At 45.5% G+C, this 14,734-nt stretch overlaps 1 pseudogene; it reads left to right on the forward strand.

Moving 5' to 3' along the window:
* Positions 1–14,734, forward strand: part of LOC135504474 (kazrin-like) — a 204,092-nt pseudogene that overhangs the window by 99,058 nt on the left and 90,300 nt on the right.

Genomic DNA, 14,734 nt, shown 5'->3' on the forward strand with positions numbered 1-14,734 from the left:
GTTAGTTAGCTAACATTAGGCTATAACTCGCCAAGCAAATGGCTCTGAGATACGAATAATAAGATCATACACGTAATGTTAGCTAGCGAACCAGCCAGCTAATTTTAGCTAGCTAGCTAACAGTACACTAACTTGAAATGAAAAATCTTTATGTCAAAATTAGAAACGTGATATGATAGTCTAGCTAGCTACATTATCTTACACATGATCTGAAATCGGAGTAGATAGCTCGAGCGAATTTACCATCTACGTCTATTAACAGTGGTTGCAGTGACATTCTATTGAAATGGATACTTGCATAGTGGAGTCCATTGTTAAGACATGTAGCTCGCTATCTAGCGAGACAACAAACCATAATCCCAACTAATGATGTTACTACCCTGCATGAATCTGCTGGTAGCTAACCAACCAGGTTCAATGTTAGCTATCTAGCCAGCCAGCTAGTATTAGCTAGCTAACAGTACACTTGATTTTCTTTAGTACACTTAACTTGAAATGAAACCACTTTCTGTCAAAATAAGAAACGTGTAATATCTGAAAATGTAGATAGCTAGACTATCTTACCCATATACATCATGGCTGGATGTGTCTCCTGTCACGGATGCCATGGTTGCCCTTATTTTGAAGATGTAATCCGGCGACTCAAATTCCACTGATTTCAAAACTTGGTCCTCCAGAAAGTGGAGACCAACCCTTACGCAGTTTTACTATGAGATACAATTTTTTTTAAAGCCGCGTTAGACAGGATTACCCACACACACCGACCAGCTCCTATAGACAGAAGTGTGCTATATGGCAGACCAATCCAAACTCATCTCTCGGCATGTCCAGACCACTCATTATCTTAGCCTATCATGGCTAGCGGGAAGGTTGCTTCCTTTTTCAGTGGCTAAACCAACTAGGCTTGTAATTTAACAATTCTATTCGGATTTACAGGTGGCATGCACGTTTATTATTAAGGCACATGAAAGTTCACAAGTTCGAGAAGGCATTTCTGCCAAAAAACGCATTTAGATTTTTTGTAACGTTTACGTTCAAACGGCTCTCCTGCGAAGTAGTGGCCCGCGGCATATGCCTAGTTTCCTGAAGCGGGTCACATTTGCGTGACAACCAAACCAAAAAAACAGGCATTGTTTTCCCATTAGAATTTGCTTTTAGATGGTTGAAAGCATATAACACATTATAAATTACACTAACTTTTGTCTGGTGTGTTGAGTGGGTGAATATACTGTAAATTATAATCTAATTTATCAACGTCTCAACCAAATATTACCTAATTATCCACGTTGAAATGAAGTGGTGTGCCCAGTGGGTCATTTGGCCTGCGTAAACTGCATTAAAGCGAGATCTTAGTATCTGTTACAGTGATCTGTTGGTGTCCAAGCCCCAACAACGGCAAATCCAAACATGGAAGCCTGTAGTAAATGCAACTGACGGAACTGGTTCCCCTCTCTTTCTCCAACCCTACCATATAGTTTATTGTGAGAGGAAAAGGAGGCACAGATTGCCTGTTTCTGGAAAATTGTTGAATTCTTTCTCTGTGACTGTTTGTCGCTTTTTAATCTTCCTCCGGCCGTGACGTGGCTCAGTGAAACTGAGGCAGCAAGGGCCCTTGTGGCTAAGAGCTGAATCTTTAACTGCAGGATTATTTTCCTGCTGTAGCAAACTGGCTGCTGTAGCAAATTAAGATCCTACATCTGTACTTTCTACCTTTGCAACATGATGTGAAAATGGATATGTCATGTCATTTCAAATGATTGTTTCTGTGGCTAGCATAGTCTCGACAGAATAGAGAGAATAGGAATATTCTCTGACACACTGTTCGGCAATGATCCAGCAATTTACATAATTGCATTACGAAGTTTATCTCACTGTAAGGACATCATTATGTATTTCATTAGAGAGAAATTACCTTTTTCTCTTAGTCGTGTGCTTGACTTGTTAAATAGCCCATTATTAATAAAGAAATATATGGGTTGCCGTTGAAGTGATGCAGCCTGTTTTGTAGAGCATAGATAATTCTCTCTTGTTTTAATCAGTATCACGCAATCACAGTTAGCTACAATTATTTTATGTCTCTGCAGACACATATTTGTATCTAGAATATATAGTCTGCTGGCCTGGAAGAAAATCTTCATTCCGTCACCATGTTGCAGGAGAACTAAGTTTTAGACTTGTCGTGTCTTTTGAGGTTTAAAAAGGCTTCCAAAGATTATAATTTCCACTTTGAAATCAGACTTGATTTTCCCTTACAAAAAATTTATCAACCCCTACAAAAATGGTAATTAATTTTGTGTTGCTCCAGGAGTATTTTCCTGCTGTAGCAAACTGGCTCAAATTAAGATCCTACATCTGTATGGCGTTTTCCAAGCATACATTTATAGCTTCTGGTGAAATTACATTATCATAAAAATATGTTGAGGACAAAAATGGGTAGTGAAATGTTGAAAAATATTTGAAATATTGTTGTTCTATGCATTTGAAGATACATTATCCCTTTATCAGCTTTTCTTTGTGACATAACAGCCTTTGGAGTCAGAACCATTCAGATGTGACTGTTTGAAGTCAGTTGATTGAATTTCTGGGAAACCAATATTATTTTTGATTTGGAAGCCTTTCAATCAGTTGAATAAAAGTGAAGAGACAGATGAGCTGTTTTCATTTGCTTTGCACCTTCCACACAAAAAACAGACAAACACAAACAAGAACTAAAAGAGTGCATAATTCTCTTTTTCTTTTGTCTTGAATTACCATATGTGTAATGTATGCATTGTTAGTGATCTGAAAGCACGCAGATACGGGTGTGTTTGTCGTTTGCTGCCAAAATTGACTTATCTGCTTTAACTCCCTGTGGCAGATATCCACACTCGACGGAGATAGTAGGCGAGCAGCGTCTTTGCAGGTTAATATTGCAGCGGCAGCTGAGAGAGCGAGAGCGAGAGAGAGCGAGAGAGCGAGAGCGAGAGAGAGAGAGAGAGAGAGAGAGAGAGAGAGCGAGAGAGAGAGAGAGAGAGAGGGAGCGAGAGAGAGAGAGAGAGAGAGGGAGCGAGAGAGAGAGGGAGCGAGAGAGAAGAGAGAGAGAGAGAGAGAAAGAGAGAGAGAGAACGAGAGAGAGAGAGAGAGAAAGAGAGAGAGAGAGCGAGAGAGAGAGCGAGAGAGAGAGCGAGAGAGAGAGCGAGAGGGAGAACGAGAGAGCGAGAGGGAGAACGAGAGAGCGAGAGGGAGAACGAGAGAGAACGAGAGAGAGAGCGAGCAAGAGAGAGCGAGAGAGAGCGAGCAAGGACTTTTTGTCTTTCTTTACTTAAACAATCTCATTTCATTTAAAACTCACCCCCCCGCCTTAAAAATAAAAAAACAAAAATATATCCTATACTGCATATATTTACCTTTCTATCTACCACATGATACAAACCAACATCACAATACTCCTACAACCGTATATCCTAAACATCTTCCCCAGCTATACAGACAGCCCCCCCAACACACCATATCTCCTCAAACGTCTCTACACATTTTATAATTTTATAGAACTCAACCTCAACCCTAAGGCGCACAGAGACCATCCGATTAAAGAATAGTTTAGAGTCTGTTATCCCCCTCCTTTGACCCTGTTCCTTCTTCTTAGCCAAATAATGCCTGAGCAAACAGAAAATTCAACAAAATACATTTGGCTTTCTCCATATTGGAATACCTGTATCCCATTATAAACATCCCAACAGTAAAAAACATCCCCAACCTCTCACACAGACATTCCAACAGAGACATTAAAGGCATTAACCTGGTGCACACAAAAAACACATCAATCTCCCGGTTGGCACAGTGGTTAAGGGCGCTGTACTGCAGCCCCAGCTGTGCCACCAGAGACACTGGGTTTGTGCCCAACATCTGTCGTAACCGGCCGTGACCGGGAGGTCCGTGGGGCGACACACAATTGGCCTAGCGTCGTCCGGGTTAGGGAGGGCTTGGCCGGTAGGGATGTCCTTGTCTCATCACGCACCAGCGACTCTTGTGGCGGGCCGGGCGCAGGTCACGCTAACCAAGGTTGCCAGGTGCACGGTGTTTCCTCCGACACATTGGCACGGCTGGCTTCCGGGTTGGATGCGCGCTGTGTTAAGAAGCAGTTGGTTGGGTTGTGTATTGGAGGACGCATGACTTTCAACCTTCGTCTCTCCCGAGCCCGTACGGGAGTTGTAGCAATGAGACAAGATAGTAGCTACTAAAAACAATTGGATATTACAAAAAAGGGGTAAAATTCACAATTTCATTTTACAGAAAAGACACCCCTGCCCGATTCCCGGTTCAACCCGTGCCAACCAACTGTTAGTGGCCAGGGCTCCATGAAGAACCCTTCACTGGAGGTCCCCTGACCTCTTTGGTACTGGGGTTTGTAGAGCCCCCTCCACCGTAAACCCACCATACTCTCCGCCCCACATACCCCCTGCCACTGATGTGCCTTCACTCCTGTTAGGCTTCTAAATGTTCCTAACCTTAACGCAGAGGTTGTATAGGGCTTTACCTCCCACATCCTCAAACTCCCCCAGGCTCGGAGTGTTAAAATCTAACAAGTCCTCCAGACCCCCTTGCCAGTCTCAAGTCTCTGCCGTCACCTGCAGTGGCGGAAACATTGGTGGCCCCTCTCCCTTTGACCGCTCAAACATCCCCCTTACCGACTCAGACAGTGCCACCTGGACCTCCTCCAGGAATCTCTCCAGCAGCCTAAGAGACGTTATTCCTGTTTGTTGTGCCAAGACTTCTGGAGTTTTCCACCCCTCCTCTCCCAGCAGTCTCAGGTCACCCAGCCTTTGTAAACCCCCTGCCATCAGTTGCCTCTGCAGGGTGGCCGACTGAACCGATCTCAAAGGAATGGCTGGGTTGTGGAAGATAGGCTCCTCCCACACCCATAGCCCAGGCTCCACACCCCCTTCTCGTATGGGCCTTAGCAGCTGCTAGGCCCTCAGCATTGCAGAGTAAAAATCTGAGAGACCTGCTGTACTCAGCCTCTCCAGCTTCATGAGGAACAGATGCCGGTCCAACACTAATCCGCCAGCTCTCCTCAGCAGCACGCATGCTGGCTCCCTCCAGCCAACATCAGCATGGTACTGCAGTCTCTGCACCTCCTCCTTTAGCCTGAAAGCAGACATCCTGCTCTCCAGTTCCACCAGGCCCTGTCCTCCTTCATGAAAGGTCATGTACAACACTGCTGCCTTCAGCCAGTGATGGTCCGACCAGAAGAAGTCCACCAGCTTGCGTTGCAGGTCAGCAGCCAGTTTATGCCACAGGGAAGATGCCACCAGGCTGTTAATTATCAGCACCCTCCCTCTATATGACACTTGGGACAGGAGCCACCTCCACCTGGCCAGTCTTGACACCACTGCCTGTGACAGCCCTTCCCAGTTCTTCCTTACCCACTTCTCCGAGCTCAGGTACACCCCAACACTTTAAGCTCTTCAGAACCCCACTGCAAACCCCTGGAAGCGGAGGAGGAGCCCTATCCCCCCATGCCCCACATAACAGAGCTTTCTTCTTACCCCAGTTTACCTTAGCTGATGAAGCTCCCTCATACACCTTCAGACTGGTCTCTAGTGCCTGCATATCCTGATAATCCCTGACCATCACAGAAACATCATCTGCATATGCTGACACTGCTATGCCTGTCACCACATCCATTCCTGTCCAGCACACTCCCTGCAGTCTCCTGCGTAGCAGTCCTAAAAAAGGCTCAATGGCTAGTGTGTATAACTGCCCAGATAGAGGGCATCCTTGTCGAATGCCCCGTCTCACCCAGACTGGCCTACTGAGCCCCCCTCCCACCTTGACCATACATGACACCCCAGCATACAACAGCTTCACACAGGTCAAAAACCTTTCCCCAAACATCACATTAAACAGATACTCATGGTCCACTCTATCAAAAGCCTTCTCTTGATCTAAAGAGACCAGTCCAAAGTTCGCATTAGAACCTCTCGACCAACATGTCTCTAATTAAGAACAAGTTGTCCGTGATTGAGCGTCCCGGTACACAATATGTTTGGTCCTTACTATCGAGTCCAAATGGGACTTCAGTCTGTTAGAGAGGACTTTTGCAAATATCTTGTAGTCCGCATAGAGCAATGCCACAGGCCTCCAGTTCTTAAGTTCACACGAGTCCCCTTTTTTGCGCAGGAGAGTCAGAGCCGCCCGATGGCAGCTCATCGGCAACTTTCCTACCCCGACGCATTCACGCAACACACAAAAGAAGTCCTGTCCAATTATTCCCCAGAATTCTTTACAAAACTCCACTGGGAGTCCATCGATCCCCGGTGCACGACTGAGGGACATCTGGGTTACGGCCTCTGCCAGTTCACGGGACAACAGAGGAATGTCCATTTCATCCCTCTGTGCCAGAGAGAGCTTAGGGAGTCCTGCGAACAAGACTTGAGCACACATGGGATCACACACTTCTGCCCTATACAATTCAGTATAAAACTCCACAGTCCGCTCCCGCATCTCACCCACCACAGAGGTCACCCGCCCATCTGACAGCCGTAGACAATGCATACCCTTGGCTTCACCGCTCTGTCTTTCCAAACCAAAGAAGAAGGAGCTGGGTGCATCCATCTCCTTGAGCATGGAGAACCTAGCTCTTACAAGTGTTCCCTTTGCTTTAACCTGGAAAAAACTGCCCAGGTCCCTGCGTAATTCGGCTAAATTAGCCTGGAGGCCTACATTGCCTTGCCCCACCATCTCTACCTCTATCTAACTAATACAACGCTCTAGTTCCCCCAATACTCTCCTACCCTCTGAGGATGAGAGAGCTGTGTACTGTTGACAGAAAAGCCGAATTTGGAATTTCCCCACATCCCACCATTGACTCAGAGACTCATACTCCTCTCTTCGCTGCCCCCAAAAGGTCTGGAAATCTGAGCAAAAAGTGGCATCTTGTAAGAGCTTTACATTGAACTTTCAATAAGATGCCTGCCAGGGCCCTGGTGAAATAGACAGCCGAGCCATGGTTATGTGATGATCTGAAACCCCCACCGGGAGAATGGTAGCGCCCAGCAGCCTATTGCTCCGATTCCTAGACATGTAAAACCTATCAAGTTGGGCTGCACTCACCCTATCCCCAAAAACCTTCACCCATGTATACTGTCTTGTGTTTGGATGGTTAGTTCTCCAAACATCCATTATTAATGATGTCCCTTAACACTCCCACTGACACTGAGTGAGGCTCTTCCCCGTTTCTGTCTTTGGTAAAAATCCATTGTACAGTTCCAGTCCCCTCCGACCACCAGCGTCTCCTCAGGCGCTACCTGTGAGAGTTCCTGTCTAAGGCTCCAAAATAGAACCCCTCTTTCTCTCCCTGTGTCAGGCGCATACACATTTATAAAGACAAAACCCATGTGGTTAATTTCTGCTTTAACAACAAGCAGCCTATCTTTACACACCTCCTTTGAGGAGCAAAGTTTTACAGACAGCCCCGGTGCAAAAAGGACTGCCACCCCTGCACTAACATTTGTCCAATGGCTCAACACACTTGCCCCTTACCACCAGAGCCCCCAATCGACTTCATTCAACACATCACTATGCGTCTCCTGCAGAAACAACACCTGTACTTTTTTGTTTTACATATTCACCCAACACACTCCTCTTCCCCGCAACTCTGGCACCATTTATATTGAGCGAGCCGACCCAAAGAGTCTCCATAAGAAGTGGGAGAAAAGCCAGCAGAGAAAGTGACCAATAGCAAAGCTCAAAAAGCCCCAGTGGCAGAAAGAAAATATACATCTAAACAGTGTCTGAAGGTAAACCTTTACGCACGGTTGTGACCCACTTCCTCAACCTAAACTGTTTCCTGGGTGAGAGGACACCATGCCCCTCATTTTTCATAGCATGTTGTACTGATCTTACAAACTTTCTAGAATCAGAAAAAAATGCCTCAAGATTAACTTTTTTCCCCTTAGTCTCATTCAGGAACCTTGTCAATTCTCTCAACGTGTACTTAGACCCCTCTGCTTGACTGGCTGTCAGCTCCGGGCCCATTGAAGAGGAGTCTGAAAAAAATAACTCCTCATCCTCTTCCTCAGACTCACTTTCCTCCTCATCTCTATCTCCCACCCTGACCACCTGCCCTTTCTCTCTGGTCAGGGCATCACCCACAGCAACAGGCAAAATTTCCATGGTGCCTTTGTCCACACCCTTTTTCCTTTTCCGCTTGACACACTCATCCTCCCCCCCAAATCTCTTACACTTCCCCACTATACTCTCCTCATCCACTAGAACAACTTGACTAGACCCAGCATCACCTACACCACCCTCCATTGCATGACTAGGCCCAGCCTCAGCTACCCCACCATCTCTAGCCTGACTAGACCCATCCTCCGCTTCCCCACCATCTCTAGCCTGACTAGACCCAGCATCATCTACACCACCCGCCATAGCATGACTAGGCCCAGCCTCAGCTACCCCACCATCTCTAGCCTGACTAGACCCAGCCTCCGCTTCCCCACCATCTCTAGCCTGACTAGACCCAGCCCCCGCTACACCACCATCCATAGCCTGACTAGACCCAGCCTCAGCTACCCTACCAACTCTAGCCTGACTAGACCCAGCCTCCGCTACAACACCATTCATAGCCTGACTCTACCCAGCCTCCACTACACCACTATTCATAGCCTGACTAGACCCAGCCTCAGCTACCCCACCATCTCTAGCCTGACTAGGCCCAGCCCCATCTACACCACCTTCCCTGACATGACTAGGCCCAGCTTCTGCTGTCTGCATCTCCTTACCCCCTGCACGTTGACCTCGATTTCCCCCACTGACACTGTAATAAACTAAGGCAAATTTGCAACTACCACTATTGTCGAAGGGGTAGAGAGAGAGAGAGGTGAAATTGACACCAAAACATCCCTTACAAATATTCCGCTAGCAATTAGCCTACCAACAAAATTAGCCCTTTTCATGAACACAACCACAGCTTTGTTCATTCTAGAAGCAGAATGTATAAATTCAGCTCCTACCTGTTCACCGACCGCGAGCAGAACTTCCTCCACCTTAACTCCGTTCTCAGGAACACACCTGAATCCATGCCGTATCGACAGCATCTCCTCCGCGCTAGGCTGAGAAGCCATCGCGCACACCACACCTTCCAAACCCCAGGAAAGTTACTCTGTCCTCTTCAACCCTAACTTTGAAAAAACTGTAGATACCGCTAAAACAAATATTGCATTAACCTTCCACCATAGAAAAATAAAATTGAAAGAAAAGACCAAGAAAAGAATCAAGAAAGTTAGTCAGGACAGAGCCCTCCACACTAAACACTCAAACTCAAACAGCTCCCAGCATGCACTGCAAGAGAGAGAGAGAGATAAGCAAGCAAGCTGTCAGTTCAATGTGTCGCCAAGGGAAGGGGAGGAGGGAGATTCTACGGGTTACTGTTGCCGGGGGCTGACATGTCTATCTGGCCGCCGCTGTCGGACAAGACGGGCCTGCCCTGTTGGGTAAACATGGGACAGATAGAGAGATCATCCATAACAACATGATTTATGCAAAATAGGCTGCAGCTGGGGTTTAAATAAAATGTAATACTTCTTCCCAGCATTGTGTAGGCGCTCTGAGAAGACAAGGCAACAGGGAGAGACTAACTATCCAATCATCTTCCATACGTGCTCCCACTTTTACGCAGTTAACCTCCCCCCACTCATTCTGAGTTTCTATTCAATAGTTTGATGTACAGCCTACATATTTTGCTGTAAATAAAGGTCTAGTGTTTTGGTTGGGAGTTTGACTTGTCAGAGTAGACACATTTTTGCACACACCGAGCACATTATTAAATCTTGTTTGCACATTTACATACATACACACATCCACAGACAGAAACAGTCCTATATATGCATGCCAGGAGATGCTAAATGTGTTTTTGTTAATTAATGGTCAATGACCATGAGACCGACAGTTATTTGCTTGACAATCACCGGCTGACAAAATGTAGTGACCGCCACAGCCCTACCTGCCCTTACTGTTTCTCACACGCACACACACACACACACACACACACACACACACACACACACACACACACACACACACACACACACACACACACACACACACACACACACACACACACACACACACACACGTGATGCTGCTCACATAATGGCCAATCCTTGACGCAAGTGTGCTCAGCTACGTCGCTTCAGATCAATATGAAGCAGCGAGACCTTAAGAGATTTACACTCACAAAAAAAGCAATTTGCTGGAAAAACATTGATCCAGGAGACATATCCAGGTGACCTGGAAAACAATACAAGAGGGTACACAATGACTCCATCTGCCACAAAATGGGATTCTTTCATAGCCCAGAAGGTCTGTGGATATATTGGACAATAATTTTTAAAAACACTTTATCTAAGCTAGCTCTACTTATATAGGCTAGTGCCCCTAGGCCTCTTGAACCCCACGCCTTTTTATTTTTATTTCTATTTACATCTGTGACTAGGGTGACTAGGGTCTGCTTTCCATGACAGACTCTTTTGGCAACTTCAAAGGTAAAAAATGAAAAAAATATATACAAGGTAACAACATGTGTTCAGAGGTGGGTCCTCTTCAGACAGACAGCTCTCTCAACAAATCACGAGGCAGACATGCCAGAATTTCATGATTCGAAACCAAAGTTTGCTGGCATTAGTGAAGGTAGTTGATGCAAACTAGCCACTTGCGAAAGGCACTGAATAACCTCTGTGATCTCCATCTTGCTAGCTACTATTTTGTATTTTATTCAAGTGGATAAGGTAGTGACATAGGCCGTGACATAGTTTCTCTATGCCAAACTGACATTATATTGGGGAAAGACGTTGTTAAAACCATAGCATTTAAAAATGGTGGGAGGTAACCCAGATGTCTAGAGAGACTACGATCTCAAATAGGGCACCCTCTAGAACACTTTCTAGCCTCATCTAGGGCACTATCCAGTGCATGTTCACATAGGGTCTGCATCTCCAGCCAGGTGGTGCTGTTTTCCTTAGACCACTCACTTCAATACGGCCATACTTAATTAACTTTCACCTCATCCACCTCATGCTCCCTTATGAAGAGCAGTCGCCAAGGGCAAAAACAGGCTGATAGCTCTTTAATATCCACATAGAACGGCAAGACGAGTGATCTCTCCATAGTGACAACATGATGTAGCCTCCAGACCTATCTGTTCATCTCACACATCTGTGTTCAATTATTGCAATTCATTTCAGCCAGATAACGAGGCCTTAATAGGCAGTGGTGGGTAGATAATGAAGGGATGGGGATAGAGGAAGATGAGGAGAAGGGCAGAAAGAGGACACAGATGTTACTGTGGCTATAACTATCATCCTGGGTGATGTAAAATCACAGCAATGGTGTGTCTGTGTGTGCCTGTGTGTGCCTGTGTTTGTGTATGCGTGCATGTGAGCGCGAACATACATATGTTTGTGTGTTCATGTTACATACTTTACATACATATTATACTGTATGTATGACTAACAAGTCAAATGTGCTATTCTGGTCATGAAATGCTAATGTTGCTTATGTCTCACCAGTGGATATAAGTGTTTAGGAGCACTCTGGCAGTAATCCTGATTAATATTGGTGCAGCATTGTGGCTAACACTACTTAGTAGCCTATGAGTATAAATACTGTACATGCATGTTGATTTGAGAGGAGGGAGAGTTATTGGTCATTACATTTGCCTTGAGGAATCGTTCATGATGATGAGTGTTTAGTGTGGCTGCATTCATTACTTCGTTCCTATAACACAGGCACTGTATTTCTTGAACAAATTCTCATGACCTCCCTCACACTATGTACCCATCTACACGCAAACTCTCTTCATCCATCCTTTTTGAAAATCCTTATCTGTTGAAGTCATTTAAAGCAAACCAACACATAATCCTGGATAAAATTGGTAATGCTTGTTAATGCCATTGATCTATCTACCGCTACTGTTACCAAATCAAATGTCATTTGAACAACAGGAGTGGACTAACAGTGGTGTGCTTACAAGCCTTTTCCAACAATGCAGAGAGAAAAAAGTATAAATAATTGAAAAAGTATAAAACAAAGAATAGTCCCCCCGTCGCACGCACTCACGCACGCACACACAATCAAACACACACATAGTCACCCCTCCTATCAGAACCAAAATGTGTTCAAACTAATTCTCCTCTCCTCTCCTACAGATCCCTCTGTACACCAGAGGCAGAAGCAGCCAGCGACCGATCTCTGCTACAAGAGTGACATCAAGAGCCTAATGGACTTCGGCACCCCAGACTCCTCTCTGGACAAAGGTAAGCCCCTAGCCACCCTCCGCCTACACATGGTATTGCATTATAAACTGACAACCCTGGCATAGATACTGACTGCCAAAGCATTGGTTCATTCTATCAAGTAATATATGGGAATATGATAGTGTGCAACTCATCATATTTCCACATCCCCCCACATGTTTTTAGACATGTTTACAAATTAATTAAAAATGTAAAAATGAAATGTCTTGAGTCAATAAGTACTCAACCCCTTTGTTATGACAAGCCTAAATAAGTTCAACTGTAAACATTTTCTTAACAAGTCACATAATAATTTGCATGGACTCACTCTGTGTGAAATAATAGAGTTCAACATGATTTCTGAATTAGTACCTCATCTCTGTACCTGACACATACAATTAATGATCTGTAAGGTCCTTCTGTCGAGCAGGGAATTTCAAACACAGAGGCTTACCAATGCCTTGCAAAGAAGGGCACCTATTGCTAGTTGGGTAATAAAAAAGCAGAAATTGACCTGCCGATAGGGGTGCCGCAGGTAGTGGCAGCTGGGTGGCGGTGTGGGCTAACGTTAATGTGCCGCTAATATTATAATTTTTAATATTGTAAAAAAAAAATTATGCATTATAATAACCTATGGGACTTGTTATACATCTAAGATAGCGTAGCAGTGAAGACATGTTTGTTTTGTCCTCTCGTGTACTTTTGTATTTTTCGTATATATATTTCAATTTATTTTCAATTCGATTATACCTCCCGGTAACCTGCCTCACCCAATGTGATATGGAATCGCTATTATTTTCAATTTTAGAACACATTCAAGAACCTCCAGAAGCTAACCAGCTAATTAGCTACAAGCTATTTAGTCATTGTTAGCCACTGCTTTTACCGGCTTTTACCTTCTGCACAGATACCAGCCCTGTTTTTAGCCAGGATAATACTCGCTAGTCTACCAGTATCGGACTGTCTCTCCACAACAACGCCGGATTCCTGCCGTAATCCCTGGACCACTACTTCTGATCTTCACAGCTAGCTTGCAGCTAGCTAGCTAGCTCACAGCTAACTTGCACTCACCGTGGCACCCAGTACCGAAGCTATCCCTGAGGCCCACCTCCCGGCCTACTCAGCTGTTCACCCGAACCACACTCATACACGGCTAGAGCCCAAAACTCCACCGGATCCTTGCTGTAAACTCTGGACCTTAGCACAGGATCACCGCTGCTACCGATTGGATATAGTGGCTAACGCCACTGCCACAAAGCTAGCACCAGTTAGCCGTGAGTCAGGCACATCTCCCGGCTAGCAAACTTCCGCAATACTTCTTTCACCATCTGGCTTGGATTCTCTGTCGACACGGCGCCCCGCCGCACCACCACGACTGATCTGCCGACGAATACTCCATCCGCTGTGCCTTCAACTGGCCTCCGTCGGAGCAGACGCTCCTACTAGCCCAGGGCTACTAACTTTAAATGCCGTGTCACTAGCGTAGTGGCAGCTATCCTGTTCCATCTACTGCTGCCCCCTGGACACTATGATCACTTGGCTACATAGCTGATGCCTGCTGGACTGTCCATTAATCACGGTACTCCATTCTGTTTTTTTATTTTTTTATTATTTTTTTGTAAATATTTTATCTGTCGGCCCCAGCCGCGAACTCAGGCTCTGTGTGTAGTTAATCCGACCCTCTCTGCCTAGTCATCACCATTTTACCTGCTGCTGTTGTGTTAGCTGATTAGCTGTTGTCGTCTCAGCTGTTGTTTTAGCTAGCTCTCCCAATCAACACCTGTGATTACTTTATGCCTCGCTGTATGTCCCTCCCAAATATCAATATGCCTTGTATACTGTTGTTTGGGTTAGTTATCATTGTTTTAGTTTACAATGAACCCCCTAGTTCCACTCTTCATACCTCTGATACCTCCTTTGTCCCACCTCCCACACATGCGGTGACCTCACCCATTACAACCAGCATGTCCAGAGACACAACCTCTCTTATCATCACCCAGTGCCTGGGCTTACCACCGCTGTACCCGCACCCCACCATACCCCTGTCTGCGCATTATTCCCTGAATATATTCTACCAAGCCCAGAAATCTGCTCATTTTATTCTTTGTCCCCAACGCTCTAGGCGACCAGTTTTGATAGCCTTTAGCCGCAGCCTCATCCTACTCCTCCTCTGTTCCGCGGGTGATGTGGAGGTAAACCCAGTCCCTGCAGGTCCCCAGGCACCCTCATTTGTTGACTTCTGTGATCGAAAAGCCTTGGTTTCATGCATGTCAACATCAGAAGCCTCCTCCCTAAGTTTGTTTTACTCACTGCTTTAGCACACTCTGCCAACCCTGATGTCCTTGCCGTGTCTGAATCCTGGCTTAGGAAGGCCACCAAAACCAAAAGATTTCCATACCCAACTATAACATTTTCCGTCAAGATAGAATTGCCAAAGGGGGAGGAAGCCTGCAAAG

The sequence above is a fragment of the Oncorhynchus masou genome, chromosome 18, assembly GCF_036934945.1.
Source record: "Oncorhynchus masou masou isolate Uvic2021 chromosome 18, UVic_Omas_1.1, whole genome shotgun sequence".
NCBI classification, from domain to species: Eukaryota; Metazoa; Chordata; class Actinopteri; order Salmoniformes; family Salmonidae; genus Oncorhynchus; species Oncorhynchus masou.